This window comes from Chrysochloris asiatica, unplaced genomic scaffold, assembly GCF_000296735.1.
Source record: "Chrysochloris asiatica unplaced genomic scaffold, ChrAsi1.0 scaffold00335, whole genome shotgun sequence".
In the NCBI taxonomy this organism is placed as follows: domain Eukaryota; kingdom Metazoa; phylum Chordata; class Mammalia; order Afrosoricida; family Chrysochloridae; genus Chrysochloris; species Chrysochloris asiatica.
In genome coordinates, this window is record NW_006408853.1 from 683863 (window position 1) to 703088 (window position 19226).

General features: G+C 36.9%; 1 pseudogene; it reads left to right on the plus strand.

Moving 5' to 3' along the window:
- The first annotated feature begins 15331 nt into the window (after positions 1-15331).
- Positions 15332-16467, plus strand: LOC102834409 (annotated as a pseudogene).
- Positions 16468-19226: the final 2759 nt, after the last annotated feature.

The following is a 19226-nucleotide window of genomic DNA, read 5'->3' on the forward strand; positions in this document are numbered from 1 at the left end:
CAATATCACTGGTTTTATTGGTTGGTGCATAAATTTAAATAATAGTGGTATTAATTGATCTCCTTTGTGGGGTATGGATATTATCCTATTACAAACAGCATTGTGCTTCAAGATAGATCTTGAAATGCTCTTTTGAAGATGAATTTCACACTATTCCTCTTCAAATTGGTGTTCCCTTTTAGTGGTTTATGCATAAATTTGAATTATGTTGTTGTGTGCCATCAGGTTGGTACCGACCCAGACCTATAGTGACCCTATGCACAGCAGAATGAAACACTGCCCGATCCTGGGCAAACCTCACTACTGTTGCCACACTTAAGTACATCGATGGTGTCACTTGGCCAATCCATCTTGTTGGGGGTCTTCATCTTTTTCTCTGACCCTCAACCTTACCAAACATGATGTCCTTCTCCAATGACTGGTCCTTCCTGACAATTTATCTGAATTATGTTGGCCTCCAAGGAGCACTCTGGCTGCACTTCTTCCAAAATGTATCTATTGGTTATTTTGGCAGCCCATGGAACTTTCAATATTCTCTTCCAATACCATAACTCAAAATCATCAATTCTTCTATGGTCTTCCTTATTCACTGTCCAGCTTTTGCATGCATATGAGGTTATTGAAAGTACATAGTTGTGTTAAATGTTCTTCCTTGAAGAGGTATGGATATTATCCAATCACAGACAGCATCATACTTCAAGATAGATTGATGATTAATGTGATACCATTCCACTTAAATTAGTCAATCCCAGTATTGGAAATCATATGATTGATTGTTTGATTCAAACTAGCCAGTACCTATCCCTTTCAGCTCACTTATGTCATACTAAATCATATGGTTGTTAGAGACAAAATAGTCTATACTGGCTCATTTCAGTTCACTAATGCCTAAGATATCGCTCTTTATACATTCTCTTTAATTTTTGACAACTCCAAATTTTCCTAAATTCATGTTCTTTCATATATTCCACATTTCTAATATTAATGGATGTTTGAAGCTGTTTTTCATTTTGAGTTGTACCCCATCAGCAAACGAAGGTCCTATAAACTTTGCTTCATTTGTGCCATTATTGTCAACTCCTACTTTAAGAAAGCAGTACTGTCATGATTGTATTTTGAGTGCTTTGCAACATAAAGGCTCATCTTCTGGCACCATATCATATAATTGTTGTTGTTAAGTGCCATTGAATTGGTTCCAACCCATAGCAACCCTGTGCAGTGTTTCCAACCCTGTAGAGAGAAACACCAACCTGTGGTTCAAACTGGTTTTGCAATCCAGCACACTAGCCCACAGTACCACAACAGGCTTTATATCATATAATATTCCTTTATTATTCACTAGATCTTCAGTAGCTAACCATGAAGAAGTGGTCTGCGTCTCCTTTATCCTAATCTGTCTTAACCTTGATGCTCCTATGAAGCATGTCCACCATGGATGATCCTGCAACACATTCACCACCACAGAACAACAAACTGATAGACTAATGGTGGATTTTACCCATGTTGTTGTTGTTGTTAAGTGCCATCGAGTTGGTACTGACTCAAAGTGACTCTATGCACAACAGAATGAAACACTGCCTGGTCCTGGGCCAACCTCACAATTGTTGTCACTTTTGAGCACATTGATGCTGCTGCTTTACCAGTACATATTGTTGGGGGTCTTCCTCTTTATCTCTAACCCCCACCTTACCAAACATAATATCCTTTTCCAGCAACTGGTCCCTCCTGACAATATGTCTGAAGTATGAGAGAGAGACGAAGTTTGGCCATCCTGGCCTCCAAGGAGCACTCTGGCTGCACTTCTTTCAACACAGATCTGTTTGTTCTTTTGGCAGCCCATGGTACTTTCAATATTCTCCTCCAACACCATAACTCAAAAGCATCCATTCTACGGCATTCCTTATTCACTGTCTAGCTTTCACATTCATACAAGACTATTGAAAATATCATGGCTTGGGTCAGGCCCACCTTGTACAGCAGATTTGCCTAATACAATACATTATTTGCTACTTCCATGAGTATTGATAGTTGATCCAAGAAGAATGAAGTTCTTGGCAACTTCAATCTTTTCTCTGTTGATACGGATGTTTGTTGTTTATTGGTCCAGTGGTGAAGATTTTAATACTGTAACCTAAGTCTTGAAATTTTTCCCTCAATTCTTTAAGCTTGAGAAATGCTAAGTATGTGCTTCCTTTTTTATTTTCTTTCTCCAGGTCTTTGTACATTTCAATATAATACTTGACTTTGTGTTCCCAAGTTTCCCTGTGAAATTTTCTGTTAGCTCTTTTACTTCCACATTTTTTCCCATCGCGTTAGTTTCTCTATGTTAAAAAAATCAATGTTCAGAGTCTCTTCTGACATTCACTTTGGTCTTTTCTTACATTCCTTTCTTTCTAATGATCTTTTATTTTCTTCATGTATGATGTTTTTGATGTCATTCCACAACTTCTATAGTCTTCAGTTATTAGGATTCAATGCACCAAATGTATTCTTGAGATGGTCTCTAAAATCTGATGGGATATACTCAAGATCATATTGTAGCTTTCATGGACTAGTTTCAGTTGTCTTAAGCTTCAGCAATATAAGCATATGAGTATATGCACAATTGGTGATCTGGTCCATAGAAGGCTCCTGGCTTTGTTTTGGGTGATGATATTGACTTCTCTGTTGTGTTTCTCTACAGTGTAGCCAATTTAAGTCCTGTACATTACTTCTGATGAAGTGTAGTCACCATTAATGTTGTTGAAAAAGTTATTTGCAATGAGTTAAGTGATTGGTCTTGTAAAATTTCATTATTATTAGCTTTAGTGGCATAAATTTGAATTATAGTGGTATTAAGTGGTCTTCCTTGAAGTGGTATGGATATTATCCTGTCACAGATAGCATTCTACTTCAAGATAGATTGATGAATAATGTGACGACATTCCCCTTAAATTTGTCAATCTCAGTATAAGAACCATATGATTGTCTGATTCAAATTAGCCAGTACCTGTCCATTTAAGCTCATAGGATATAGATCTTTTTTGCATTTCATTTCATTTTTGGTGGCTTTCAATTATCTTATAGTCATACTTCATATATTACATATTATGATTATTAACAGATGTTTGCAGTTGCTTCTTCTAATGTTGAATTGTGCCCCATTAGCAAAGGGAGGTCTCAAAAGCTTTGCTCCATCCACATCACTAAGGTAAAATCTACTTTGAGAAGGAAGCTCTTTCCAAGTCTGATTTTGAGTGACTTCCCTCCTGAAAGGCTTTTCTGGCATTATATCAGACAACAGTCAGCAGCTATTCATAAACCACAACAGTATAACAAACTGGCATATAAGTGGTGTAATGCTTATTTCTTACAAAATTGAACTTATAATTGGACTTTCAAGTAATGTATTTATGGGATCAAGTCAACAAAAGCAACAGCAAAGATTAGCTAGGGAACTGAGGAGAGAATCAGTTTATATTAACGGGTTAGAAAAGATAGGCAAGAATGTACACAATTTGAAGAATGTAATCATTGTCACTGAATTGTACATATAGAAATTTGTATTGTTTATCTTTCATTTTGTATATCCTCAGCAACAATAGCAAAATAAATAAAAATTTTAAAGAATAATTTTTTTTTCTAAATTAAATAAAATATTCTTTAAAAATCCTTTATAACTTAATTGTATATGTGAAAAACATTGAAATAGCAGGTTGTGTTAATTGTATTTTTATAATAACATTTTCTTAAAATTGAATAAAAAAATGTAAAGGCATACAAGAAGTTACAATATATAATATTTATAACTTCAGTTTTGAGAAAGCCTAGTATATAAAAAATAAATCTATAATATTTGTTATTTATGAAGAATCACATTATTATGAAAGCTTCACGGAGGGATTATTGCTTATTCCACATAATATTAAAGCAAAATATCTTAAAACAGAAGTACCAATTACATATTTAAATATTTTTATGTGATTAACTTTTGACAAGATGTCAAGAAAAACTTTAAATATTTCTTAACACATATCAATGACCATATTAGTCAATTTACAGACACTCCTGGCATCATGTAGTTGACATAGTTTACTGTTCTACAGTGTGAAACAGCAGATTATAAAAGACTTAAGTGATGGAAAATATAGAGTCCTGGTGTGGTTCTGTAGAATAAGCATTGAACCACTACGTCTGTTTGAACTGCAAGATTGGTGGTTCGAACTCACCAGCCCCTCCTCAGAAACCCTATAAAGGATCGCTCTGAGTTGGAACTGACTCAATGGCACTTAATAACGACAAATGGATACTATCACAACAATTGCTATTAGGGGCTAGCTTCTCCAATACAGTCAGTTTCTCACACTACAATGTTATAATTATTTATCATTCCTTTTTAAATAGATTGTAATCTGTTTTAGGTGAAAATTTGCAGAGCAAATTAGATTCCCATTCAACAATACATGCACAAATAGTCCCATGGCATTGGTTACAACCCCTGTAATGTGCCAGTACTCACATTATTGCAACCATCCAGTTTGCCTGAGGCTTTTTCCTTCTCATCTTTGTTTTTGTGTAAATGTTGACCACTTGGTCTCATATTTAAATGAAAGCATTACTCATAGATGTTATTGCTTAATTTCTATATCAATCTATTATTTGGTTGAAAGGTGACCACTGGGAGTGGCTTCAGTTCCAGGTTAAAAGAATATCTGGTCTTCCTTATAAATTTGTATTTTGTTCTACATTTTTTTCTCACATTCTAACTGGTGAGAATTGTGTCTCTGGTCAGAAAAGTTGATAGTAGTAGAGCAACACCTAGTTCTTCTAGTCTTACACCAAACAAGGCTTTGGTTCTCATTGGCCATTGCCATATTTTTACCCAAATAACACATGCATTATATTGGTTTTTGTCAACCATGCTGTCCCTTCAAGGTATTTTTGTAAGTATCTTATGTTTCGCTGGACTGCAGTCATTTTGAGCCTCAAGGTTGGCAGTTCAGACTCACCAGCTGCTCCTCAGAAACCTTGTACTGGGTTGTTATGAGTTGACACCAACTCAAGGGCACTTAACAACAACACTCACCAAACTAAGATGACTTACCCTTGTATATATGCTATATGAATATACAGCATTGTCATTTTGAACTAAATTATGCTAGTTGAACCAGTTGTTCTACAAGACTATGGTTCTGAACTTCAAGTTTATTAATTCAATCCCAGAAGTAGGGATATTCCTGCCAAAGCAATAATGAGGAGGCTTCCAAAATGTGCCAGGCTGACAAGCCACATTCTACATGTGTTTCAACTGCATATGATTGAATATTATTCTCTCATACTCATTGACATTGAAGCCTCAGTCTTGAAACAGTTATCTTTGCCCTAGAGCTGAAAAACTTCTTGGCGATTTCAATGTAATTCTGAGTTACACTGAAATTGAGTTCTATCTCTGCTTGTTAGCTCTGAGGTCTGTTTGTCACCTTAGATCTACCCCTGAAATCTATGCTTTGTCTTCTAGTTTTCACCTGTTCTCTTTCTTCTTCTTCTTCTGAACTTGGACACCATCCTTTTTACTTCTACTTCGTATCAGAGACTCAGACAGAAATAATACTTGATAACCAATTACTGATTTTAAGTGCCATTGAGACCATTCTGTCCCATAGCAAACCAGTATTGGGCTTCCGAGGAGTAGTTGGTAAGCTTGAACTTCTGACTTTGCAGTTAAAACCAACTTCTGATTTTAACCAAATAAAACCTTCCCATGAAAAACATATAGGAAGTGAGTAAGATGAAATCACCCTCACTTACTGAAGGTATTGGCTTTCCAGTCAACATACTCCACATGTTCACAGATTTAAACCTTGAAGATGTCATGTTGCTGCTTTGTTGTTGTTAAGTGCTGTCGAGTTGGTTCTGACTCATAATGACCCTGTTTAGGGTTTCGCAGGAGCAGCTGGTGAGTTTGAACTGCCGATCTTGCGGTTCAACTGTCATTGTGGTCCAGAACTTACCCTACAATGCCACATCAGGAATCCTAAGGACAGCAAAGTATAATGACACTGCTGAGGCGGATACAGCACATCTGGTTGCCTCATGTCAACTAGATTTCATAAGCACTAAATAACAACACACAAATTAAAGACAGTTTCTTCTTTGAATAAACTTTGTGGAAGAGGAATAAACCAAAACCCACTGCTGCCGAATTAACTCCAACTCATGATTCTGATATACAATCTTTCGATTTAATTAATTGCATGACTTGGTCTAATTAACCACATGAACTTTTGATTATAAAGAAAAGCAAGTCATACTTGACATATGAAATATTCTAGCCATCATTTATTTCCAGGATAGTGAAAAGTTTTCAACACTGAACTGCACCGGAATAAAGTTTTGGCAGTAACAGAATTCAGGTTTACCTTTATTGTGTATATCAAAAGAGTGGACATTCATGTGAACTTTTCTGGATTCTGACATCCAGGTGCAGTTTCACAATCAGAATTGTTGTAATACAATTATCTCAATGCCAACATTTCTCTGCCTTCTCACTTACCTCTATATTAACTTTGCTTACCAAAAGTATTGTCATCATGCAAGAACTGAGTCACAGCTTCTTACTTTTAACAGTCTAACACACAATTAGGAAGTTAAAATATCTACAATTCTAGAGGTAAGATTTTGTCATTTATATTATTTCAGATCATTTGTAACAAACTCCTAAGGTACTTATTATGAGGATAAGTCAGCAAAAATGTATGCCTCTGAATAACAATATTCTATAGTTATTAATACCATAGAGTAGGTTTATACTTACCCTGTACAGGGTTTCTGAGGAGCAGCTATATAAAAAATGGCTTCAAAATGTTCATGGAAAAATTCCATATTTATCCTTTAATTCATTTTTTTCCAATGACTACTTTGAATCCTTCTTATATTCATATATACATGCATATGTATGAAATTCTACTATGGCAAGTTAGATAAGCACTGGATCCACAAGGTCATTTGAAATGCAAGGGAAGCATATCAAATTTACTAACCTCTCCACAGAAAACCCAATATAGGGTAGCAATGAGTTGGAGCTGACTGGAAAATACTTAACAACAACAATAAGAATAAATATATATGTATACATCAACCACTAATCTGTAAGCTTGTCATACTGTGGTGGCTTGTGGGTTGCTGTGATTCTGGAAGTCTAGCAACAAGTATTTTAAATACCAGTGGGTCACCCCTGGTGAGCAGATTTCAGATGAACTTCCAGAAGAAGACAGACAGGAAGAAGGAGTGACGAACTACTTCTGAATATTTAATCAATAAAAAACTTATGTATAGCAGAGAAACACTGTCAGATACAGTGTCAGAAAATGAGCCCCTCAGGTTGGAAGGCATTCAAAATGTGACTGGGGAAAAACTGCTTCCTCAAAGTAGAGTTCATCATGATGATGTGAATGGAGTAAAACTCATGGGAGTAAAGCCCATGGGACCTTCATTTGCTGATGGGACACAACTCAAAATGAAGAGAAACAGCTTTAAGCATCCATTATTAATCAGAACATTGAATGCACAAAGTTTGAATCTAGGAATATTGGAAATTACAAAAAATAAAATGTAACGCATAAACATAGATATCTTAAGTATTAGTGAGCTGAAATAGACTGATATTGGCCATTTTGAATCTGACAACCACAAGGCTTACTATGCCGGGAATGACAAACTGAAGAGGAATGGTGTTACATTTATTGTCAAAAAGAATATATCCAGATCAGTCATGAGGTACAACACTGTCTGTGATAGGATAATATCCATGCACCTACAAGGAAGACCAGTTAATATCACTATTATTCAAATATACACACCAACCACTAAAGCCAGTGAAGATGAAATAGAAGAGTTCTACCAATTTCTTCAATCTGATATTGATTAAACATGAAATCAAGATGTATTTATCATTACAGGTGATTGGAATGCAAAGGCTAGGAACAAAGAGGAAGTATCAGTGTTTGGAAAATACGGCCTTGGTGATAGAAATGATGTTGGAGATAGCATGATAGAATTTTGTAAAATTATTTGATTTCTTGACTGCTACTTCCATGAGTGTTGATAGTTGATCCAAGAAGAATGAAGTCCTTGACAACTTCAATCTTTTCTCCATTGATAAGAATGTTATTTATTGGTCCAGTGGTGAGGATTTTTGTTTTCTTTAAATTGAGATGCAATCCATACAAAAGGCTGTGGTCTTTGATCCACATCAGTATTTGAAGTCCTCTTCACTTTCAGCAAGCAAGGTTGTATCATCTACACATCTCAGGTTGTTAATGAGTCTTCCTCCAATCCTGATGCCATGTTTTTCTTCATGTAACCCAGCTTCTCGGTTAGCGTACAGGTTGAATAAGTATGGTGAAAGAATACAACCTTGTCACACAACTTTTTAAATTTTAAACCATTCAGTGTTCCCATGTTCTGTTCTAACAACTGCCTCTTGGTCCATGTAGAGATTCCTCATGAACACAATTAAGTGTTCCTTAATACTCATACTTCACAATGCTGTCCATAGCTTGTCATAATCCACACAATCAAAAGGCTTTTGCATAGACAATAAAGCACAGGTAAACATCTTTCTGGTAGTCTCCGATTTTTCACCTAAGATCCATTGGACATCAACAATGATATCCCTCATTCCATGCCCTCTTCTGTATATAGCTTGAGCCTCTGGAAGTTCTCTGTCAATGTATGCTTGCAGCTGTTTCTATTTTAGTAAAATTTTAGCTGCATGGGATATCAAAGATATTGTCTAATTATCCACATTCCATTTGGTCACCTCTCTTTGGAATGGGCACAAATACAGATCTCTTCCAATCAGTTGGCCAGGTAGTTGTCTTCCAAATTTCTTGGCATAGATGTGTGAGTACTTCCAGTGCCGCCTCACTTTCTTGAAAGATTTCTATTTTTATTCCATCAGTTCCTGTTGCCTTGTTCTTTGACAATTCCTTCAATGCACCTTGGACTTCCTCCTTCAGTATCATTGGCTCTGGATCATGTGCTACCTCTTGAAACAGTGGAACATCAACCATTTCCTTTTGGCACAGTGACTCTATATATTCCTTCCATCTTCTTTTGATGTTTTATGCATCATTCAATTATTTGCTCAGAGAATCCTTCAATAACAAAAGTCAAGGCTTCAATTTTTTTCCTCAGTTTCCTCAAGTTTGAGAAATACTGAGCATGTTCTTCCCTTTTGTTTTTCTGACTCCAGATCTTTGCACATTTCATTGTAATATTTAACTTTGTATTCTCGAGCTGACCGTTGAAAATTTCTCTTCAGCTCCTGTACCTCCTCATTTTCTCCATTTACTTTAGCATCTCTATGCTAGAGAGCAAGTTACAGAGTCTCTTCTGACATCCATTTTGATATTTTCATTCTTTCTTGTCTTCTTAATCACTTTTTGCTTTCTTCATGTATGATGTTCTTCATGTCATCCCACAACTCTTCTGGTCTTCAAACTTTAAAGTTTAATATATCAAATCTGTTCTTCATAGGATCTCTAAATTCAGGTGGAATATATTCAAAGTCATATTTTAGCTCTTGTGGACTTGTTTTCATTTTCTTCAGCTTCAGTTTGAATTTGCATATGAGCAACTGATGGTCTGTTCCACAGTCTGCCCCAGCAAGCCTTGTTTTTACTGATGATACAGAGCTTTTCTATCATGTCTTTCCTCAAATGTAGTCATTTTGATTTCTGTGTCGTCCATCTGGTGAGTTCCATATGTATATCTCTGATGCTGTCTAAAGAAGTTATTTGAAATGAACAAATCATTGATTTTGCAGAATCTATCATGTGATCTCCAGCATTATTTCTATCATCAAGGCCATGTTTTCCAACTACCAATCCTTCCACCACTCATCTGTCAGTTTTTCATATTATGGTGGCTTGTGAGTTGCTGTGATTCTTGAAACTATGCCATGGGTCTTTTAAATACCAGCATGTTCACCCATAGTGGACAGTTGTCAGTTGAGGTTCCAGATGAAGACAGATATACACACAGTAGGGTGAGTAAAAAAATTATCCACACTCTACCTGTAGAATTTCTTTTTATTAACTTTTAGAAAAGTTAAACACATCACTTTTTGACCATTTATCAACAAGCTTTTTCATTCCTTATTTTAAATAAGTGTTTTTGGCTAAACTTTGAGCCAGAATGGACCACTGTATTCACTTCTTCAACAGAGGTGAATCTTCATACTCAAAGAGCTGCTTTCAGTGAGCCAAACAAGTGAAAGTCAACTAGTTCCAGATGTAAGAGGATGTTTTAATATCTCAAAACAAAGTTTTTGCAGAATGTCACCAGTGTGGGCAAAGTAGTGTGGGAGTGCATTTTCAAGGAAGCTCACAATCCCATTGGATAGCAGTCTTCTTCATCTATCCAGTGTTGAGACACCAGTTTCTTAATTGAGCATCTCACTGTAATGAGCACTGTTGATTGTAAAACCTTTTTCCTGATATTGTTTCAATACTAGCCCTTGAGATTCCCAGAAAACTGTAAGCATCAATTTTCCAGGTGATGGATGACTTTTAACTTTTTCCTGGTTGGTGACTAAGGATGTTTCCATTCCTTACTCTGTTGTTTACTCTCTGGCTCATAATGATAAATCCCTTTCTTGTCACAAATAAGGACTTTTTTAAAGCAACTTTTATCCTTCTTTTGAGTATTGATCCAAATTTTGTTTGAAGATATCCAAATGCTTCTTTTATGCTTTTCCATGTGTTCCTCTGATACCCATCTCACACAATCTTTTAAAACCCATGTCTGTCATGAGTTTTTCATAGTCAGAGCCATTGTTGGTTTGCAAATTATTTGCCACATAATCCACTGTCACTTGCCTATTCAACAGAATAATTTCATGTGCGTGTTCAGTGTTGTCAGCTGTGAATGTAGATAGGTGTTTCAATATAACCAGAGTGTGGATAATTTTTTACTAACTCTCATATGTATGTGTGCATGTGTGGAATCTGCCAGTGGAGACTTGATATTATGATGTTGAATAGGTTTCAGTGAAGCTTCTGCCATAAGACAGATTGAAAAAAATCCTGGCCTTCTACTCCCAGTAAAAACCCTATGGATCACAACAGTCTGAACTGCATCTGATTTTGGCGATGGCATAAGACTGGACAGTATTTTGTTGTACTGTACATGAAGTCATCATGAGATATGGACCAATGCCATGGCAGTAATAACAATAACAACAACACATAGAGCAAATGAGAAAGAGATATTTTAAGGAATTGACTCATAATCGTGGGACTCAACAAGTCTAAAACCCATAGTGCACTTGAACAGACTTGACACTAAGCCAAGAGTTGATGCTGCAGTCTTGAGGCAGAATGTATTCTTCTCCAGAAGAATCACAGTGTGTACTCATAAGGCCTTTAGCCAATTGTATGAGGCCTCACTAACGTTATCAAATAATCTTCATTTACAATTAAGAGACTGTAAATGTTAACCTGAGGTTGTGTTTCATATAGTGGGTTTTATTTTGTACCTCTGAGGCTAAGATAGGAATTCTTCAAGCTGATGTAGAAATGTCCATGTCAAGGAGAGGAGGGTCCATCAGTATTATGCTCCAAGAGGATTTGCTATTCAAAAATGAGTAATTGCTGAGCACATCATATACATGTTGCACACAATTTTACCTAATGAAATACATATTTCACTTAAAAGAGTGAAAATGAAACAGAAATTGCGAAATGCCTATGAAAAGGAAAACCTCTCTTTCTGCATATACATCTATTCTCTCAAACATCACCAGGCAGAAAGAACTATCCAAGTGAAGCACTATAATTCCAATTCAACTGTCAGGTTTTCAAATCAGACAAAGTTGTAAGGATGACAACTGAGGAAAAACTAACAATGGTTGCCTTATATTATTATCGCAGTAATTTTATTTCTATCATTAAGAATAAATCGAGTGTTTTCCATCATTAACAAACTAAGAATTAAGATCAGAAAAAAAGTTATAATATTATTAGATTATATTACACAACTGCATATTTCTAAAGATTCAAGTTTATAGTCCAAAGTAGCCATACATTTTTTTTATCTAAAAATAATGCCATTAGTTGTGCAGTAGTGTCACATATTCCCCCTTCCTTTCTCAGAGAGGACAATCAACCTTCATGCTGAGTTGCAACTAACAGCCTTTTGTTGATCCAAGTAGGAGCTGGAAATAGTCTTTACTTAAGGAATGTTCATGTTGTTGTTGTTAAGTGCCATCAAGTCCATACTGACTCATAGTGACCCTATGCCCACGAGAACAAAACACTGCCCTGTCCTGGTCCAACCTCACAATTGTTGTCATGCTTGAGCCTAATGATGTTGCCACTTTGCCAATCCATCTTGCTGGGAGTCTTCCTCTTTTTCTGTGACCCTCCCACCTTACCAAACATGTTATTCTTCTCCCTCGACTGGTCCTTCCTGACAATATGTCCAAAGTATGAGAGATGAAGTTTGGGTATTGTGACCTCCAAGAAGCACTTTGGCAGCACTTCTTTCAAAACAGATTTGTTTGTTCTTTTGGCAGCCCATGGCACTTTCAATATTCTCCTCCAACACCATAACTCAGAAGCATCATTTCTTTTACAGTCTTCTTATTCACTGTCCACTTTTGGATGTGTATGAAGTTACTAAAAATACCATGGCTTGGATCAGGTGCACTTTAGTCCTCAAGCTGACATCTGTGCTCTTCAACACTTTAAAAAAGGTCTTTCATAGCAGATTTGCCTAATGCAATACATTGTTTGCTTTCTTGACTGCTGCTTCTATGAGTGTCGATAGTTGATCCAAGAAGAATGAAGTCCTTGAAAACTTCAATCTTTTCTCCATTGATAAGAATGTTGTTTATTGGTCCAGTTGTGAGGATTTTTGTTTTCTTCACATTGAGATGCAATCCATACCGAAGACTGTGGTCTTTGATCTTCATCAGTAAGAAAGAAGGAAAAGATCAAAATGGATGTAAGAAGAGACACTGAAAATTGCTCTCCAGCATAGAGATGCTAAAGTAATTAGAAGATATAAGGAGGTACAAGAGCTGAACAGAAAATTTCAAAGATCAGCTCAAGAAGACAAAATCAAGTATTACAACAAAATGTGCAAATATCTGGAGTTAGAAAACCAAAAAGGAAGAACATGCTCAGCATTTCTTAAGCTAGGAGAACCAAAGAAAATATTCAAGCCTTGACATTTGTTATTGAAGGATTCCTTGAGCAAATTATTGAATGATGCAGAAAGCATAAAAAGAATATGGAAGGAATACCTAAAATGGGGCACAACTTGCCCAGTGAATAAAGCTTCCTGCAGAGACTTTGCATTACATAAACCATAGGTGGAATCCTGAACCTGATCCAGAATCTTCTGAAGTGGGAAATCTCCATTTGAAAGGACAAACAGACCAGCCTGGAGTGGCTAGAAGAATAGATGATACTTCTTAAAAGAAAGACCAACAAGAAAAATTAAAAAAAAACTATAACAGAAGTCTGACTGATTAACAAGAATATCAAGTTGCTCACCTAGGAAATATCAAGGCAAGTGGCTGGATCCTTTCAAGGCAGACCTTTCTAAGACTAAATCTCAAGGGGAATACACGAGCAGGCATACAGTTTGACTGGTTATCACACTGGTCACCAAGAAGGGGAAGTTAGGGGAAAACAGCAATGAAGCTGTGAGCTAAGTCCAACCACGTTCAATAGACTCCTGTGATCCCACATGGATATCTGGTTGGTCAGCAGTATGGCAAGACCTGGGGATTCCTGGGCCCAGAGACAATGACATAGCCACAGAGGACTAGTGTGAAGAGCGAAGCATCCAGCTGATAAGAAGTGAGGGTATATGCACAAGAACACCCACACTTGCAGATAATTTGACCTGGTTTCAATGGCTGGATGATCAGAACTTGACTAGAAGAAGAAAGAAAAGGAAAAAAAAGTGTAATCTGATACAATTTGATGAACCTGGCCTACACGTATGGATGCAGTAGCTCAAAAGAGGAAAAAAAATCTTTACAGTGAGGATCATTCCCATCTCATCGGTACACAGGGTAGACAGGAATGGGAAACCTGGATTTTGGGTACCTAAAATGGGGTGGCTACAAAGGCAAGAAGTGATTGGCTTACAAGCTTTCAAGAGGAAGCCTAGATCCAGAGGGCTCATAGGAAGGTAGAATCTCCACTGAGCAGTATCCAATCTGTCTGGGCGGGACTAATAAAAGGAAATGGGGATAGGACTCCTGTGGTACAATAGTGAATAATTGCTATTGGGACTGACTGTGAGGGTTGGAAATGTAAAGGTGGACGTTTTGTAGCAAAAGGAGAGGAGTGGTTGACTTTGCAGCCCAGGAGCAGAGGTCTCTGGAACCATCAAGGGAGAAGAACAGAGTGCGAGATCCTACCCAGAGAAACAGGGAGACCAGAGATTGAGGCAGAGACAATGACGTGGAGAGATGGAGCGGATGGGAACTCTAGACCCAGAAAGGGAGAGGGGCTGTGTGCTGATGACCAAGGGGCAGACTTGCAGGGTATACCCTTTGGTTGTTTGATGATGCATGGAGGGGACAGTAACCATGGCAATGAAATGATATAAGATAGGATGAATGTAAAGCTAATGTTCTCCTATGTAAACTATTGCATAACTCACAATAAAAAAAAAACTTAAAAATAAAGAAGATGGAAGGAATACACAGAGTCACTGTACCAAAAAGAAATGATTGATGTTCCACCATTTCAAGAGGTAGCAATGATCAAGAGCCAATGACACTGAAGGAAGAAGTCCAAGGTACATTGAAGGAATTGGCAAAGAAAAAGGCACCAGGAAATGATGGAATAAAAATTGAAATCTTTCAAGAAAGTGAGGGGGCACTGGAAGCACTCAGTCATCTCTGCCATGAAATTTGGAAGACAACTACCTGGCCAACTGATTTAAAGAGATCCTTATCTGTGTCCATTCCAAAGAGAGGTGACCCAATGGAATGCAGAAATAATCGAACAATAGCTTTGCTATCCCATGCGAGTAAAATTTTGTGAAAGGTAATACAGAAACTGCTTCAAACATACACTGACAGAGAACTTCCAGAGGATCAAGCTATATACAGAAGAGGACTTGGAATCAGGGATATCATTGCAGATGTCCGATGGATCTTGGCTGAAAGCAGAGAACACCAGAAAGATGTTTGCCTGTGCTTTATTGACTATGCAAAGGTTTTTGATTGTGTGGATCATGACAAGCTATGGACAACATTATGAAGCATGAGGGAATATTCATAGGTGGGTGAAAAGGCTGAAGGCATTGTCCTAGAAAATTTTTCATTGGTAGACTCAATACAGAAATAAACGAGAAAGCCCCAGAAGCAGTATTTGGGAAAGATGATGAATTATCAAATCATCAATGTGCTCTTGATGAAAGACTATGAAACCAACAAATCAAGAGGATTTGCTTTTATCACCTCTGAAACCCATAAGATGCCAAAGATGTAGCCAGAGATATGAATGGAAAGTTTTTTGATAGGGAAGCTATCAAGTTGGGGGAAGCCTTTAAACCAACATTTGAAAGTGGCAGAAGTGTATCCCCTCCACCTCTAAGAAGCAGAGGTCCACCAAGAGGTTTCAGAGATGGAAGAGTATGGAGTGGAGGAACCAGGGGACCCCTGAGGTAGGGGACACATAGATTATTGTACTTATTCCATGAATTTTAACATGAGTTCTTCCAGGAGACCACTCCAATAAAAAGAGGGCCACCACCATCATGAAGTGGTTGTTCTCCTCCTAAAAGATCAGCCCCTTCAGGACCAGTTTGTAATAGCAGTGGAATTGGAGGCAAAGTCCCTTCATCATGTGGAAGGGATTGTCATGGAGGCCCACCACAAAGGAAACCCTAGATCTCTCATACAGATGCTTATCTGTAACCAAGAGATGATGGACATTCTACTAAAGCAGAGATTACCCATTCTTATGATACAAGAGTTCATGCACCATCACCAAGAAATTATACATATGGTGATTATGGTCATTCCAGTTCACATGATGACTATCCATCCAGAGGCTATTGTGATAGAGATGGCAATGGATGTGATTGTGATTGTTCAGACCACCCAAATGAAGGCTCTTACAGAGATTCCTATGAGAGCTATGGCAACTCATGTCCTATTCCACCTACACAAGCACCCCCACCATCTTATGATGGAAGTAGTCACTATGATGATTGTAGCAGCTCACATGAACAGATATGGGGGAAGCCATGAAGTTACTCAAGCATCCAAAGTTATCTCTAGTCAAGTGGTCATGATTGCGTTGGCAGACAAAAAAGAGAACTTCCCCTTCTATAGAAAGGGAGTACCTTTCTCCACATGATTCCTACAGCAGTTCAAGTTAAGAAGCACCAAGAAGTAGTGACCATGTAAGAAGCAGATCTGATATAAGGGGAGGCAGAAGCAGGTACTAAAAACAAACAAAACTTTGGACCAAAATCCCTGTTCAAAGAAACAGACAAAAAGTGGGGCCTATGCTGTCATAACTACCCAAGGACTATTAAAAGGAAAAAAATGCATTAAAAAAAAAAATCCTGTTAAGTACTTCTCCACAATTTTTAAGTTCTTGTGAGGAAAAAGTAAAACATGTTCAATTTTATTTGATTTTGTGACATTGCTTTCAATAAGAAAATGTTAAATATGCAAGACTTGACTTGTGTACTAATGTTGTAATCGTCTTAAGTATTTGTGAAGGCCACTTCCTGTTTGATTCTTCCCAGTAAATAAGGCAAGCAGTACTAAGAACTTATACAACCATCTAGCCATCAAAAATATAGAGATGAATCATTCTGCCTATATAAAAAAACTAGATATTAGAAGGGTGGTTGGGTTTGCAACTCTTAAGATTTAAGGTTGTCTTCAAACTGAAATCTCATTGTTTTCAGTGTACAAAACCTGAGATCAGATGTTTAAGTTAAGAAAGTGCTATTCACCCAGTAAACCCAAAACAAAAGATTAGTGTTGGCGTATGTTGCCTTTCTGACACTTCCATGGGAATCTGCAAGAGCCTCCCCTTTCATCCCACCCCTATTAAGATTATGTAAATGTGGATTAAACAACTACAGAATACTAAATAAAAAGTTTGGCCCAAACTCCAAAAATTAAAAATAGTTTCATTAAACATCCTGAGTTTCAAAGGAAACTCATACCTAACATAAATGGGTATCTATTTATGTATCTGTAACTGGGTTTGATGCTTTGAAAAAAACTAAACATCAAAATACATACAAAAACTAAATTTTTTGTTGATTTTGCATCAACAATCTAATATTTCATAGTATCATAAAATACATAGCTTGAGTTTAGAAATGAGATGCAATGTTTATTCAAGATTTATGTGGTTTGTGTGAAAAATAGATGGTGGAAAGAAGGTATAAGGTCTGTGCAGGTTTGCTCTAGACCACTGTCTTAGTTATATCTCTTAATGTCACAAGTGGCTGGAAAATTATTCTCTCACAGTTTATTTGGTTAGTTGGTTATATGCTGTGGAGTTGGTTCTGACTCAGAGTGATCCTGTATAGGATTTCCTAGGCTATAAATCTTCATGGGAGCAGAAAGCCTCATCTTTCTCCCAAGGAACTACTGATAGTTTTGAACTGCTGTCATTGACATTAGCACAGTTTAGGAGGCTAGAAGTCTGAATTCAGGGCACTAGCTCTGGGGAAGGACCTTGTCTCTTTTCAACATCTGTTATTTTGGCACCACCTGGAGATCTCTGTTTGTCTTGGCGTTAATCTACTCCTGGATCTAAAAAGTTTCCAGGATAGAATCCAAAGATATTCTCTGCTCCCAGTTCTTATTTCTTGGTGGTAGTAGGTTCCTCTAGTCTCTTTTTATCTGACCCGCTACCAAACATGATGTCTTTTTCCATTAACATCGTGGAAGTTAGAATTTATAGTGCATAGGATAATTATATAAATTCACAAAACCATATAATTATAGAAGATTGAGAATCATGGCCTAGCAAGTTGACACACATTTTTTTTGGGATACAATCCAATCTATAACAACCATCAAAAAATAATTACTGTTCCTTCTTTTACCATGCAGATAAGTATGACAGAAAATGGTAGGAATGGTAATTAAAAACTCCAATTTTTAATGGGTTAGGATGAGCATGGCTTTTCCTCATAGATGGGTGGTTTACATATATTATCTTTTAATCATCAAAACAACCCTGTGAGAAATTTTTTCTCCATTTTTTCTGATGGTGTAAATGAGGGTCAAAGAAAATAATGACCTTTCCCTAGGTTAACACAGTTACTGCATGACAGAAGCAGGTTTAACTCCAAGTTAAGAGTCCATATGCTTAATCATCTTCTTACAGTACGTCTTTATAGTCTTGGACAGATACATCCCTAATGAAAGCTGTTTACCAAGTTTGAGCAGGGTCCTAAGGGAATATCATCTAAAACAAGTCTAATTTTATAAGAGGAAGTAGTGAGAAAAGGAATATGTTCCAAACTCTAAAGAAAGGCAGCCTAGAGTCCTATTTTGTTCTGGGCTTCTGGAATTCTGAGAAAACAGAAGTGAGTAAGATGGAAAGCTTACATAAAGGATGACAAAAATTTGGGAGAATAGTAATCAAACACTCATCCTTTATTATTGTTTTTTTTCTCCTAACTCTTCCACTGCTTTGCTAAACATTTGTTGTGTTCACACCATGTTCTTGGCACCTGACATCAAAAAAAGTCTAGCAGGAGAGACTGATCTGTAAACATTATATTACTTGTTATATAGAATAAATTTCAAAATTAAATATATAAATAAAAAATAAATATTCTGCAGTGTGATTTCAAAGAAGAAAGTGGCCAAATCTTAATTAGAGAAAGCTTCTTATAAGAGACAGGATGAAGGAAAAATTGAACATGAATCTGCACAGAATTAAGAAAACATGATCAATCAGAGTATATTTCAGAAACTATAAGCCTTATATGTCTGGTATGACCTCTAGGGTGAACGATAGATCACAAGGTCAGTTTGAACCACAAAATCAGAGGTTCAAACTCACCAACTGCTCCTTGGAAAACCCAGTATAGAGTCACTATGAGATGGAACCAACCTCACAGCCCTTAACAACAACATAAGCCTTAGAAGCCAGGATAGTGAGCTTTTGTCTTTCATATTTCAGACATATTACTAGGAGGTATCAGTACCTGGAGAAGGATATCAT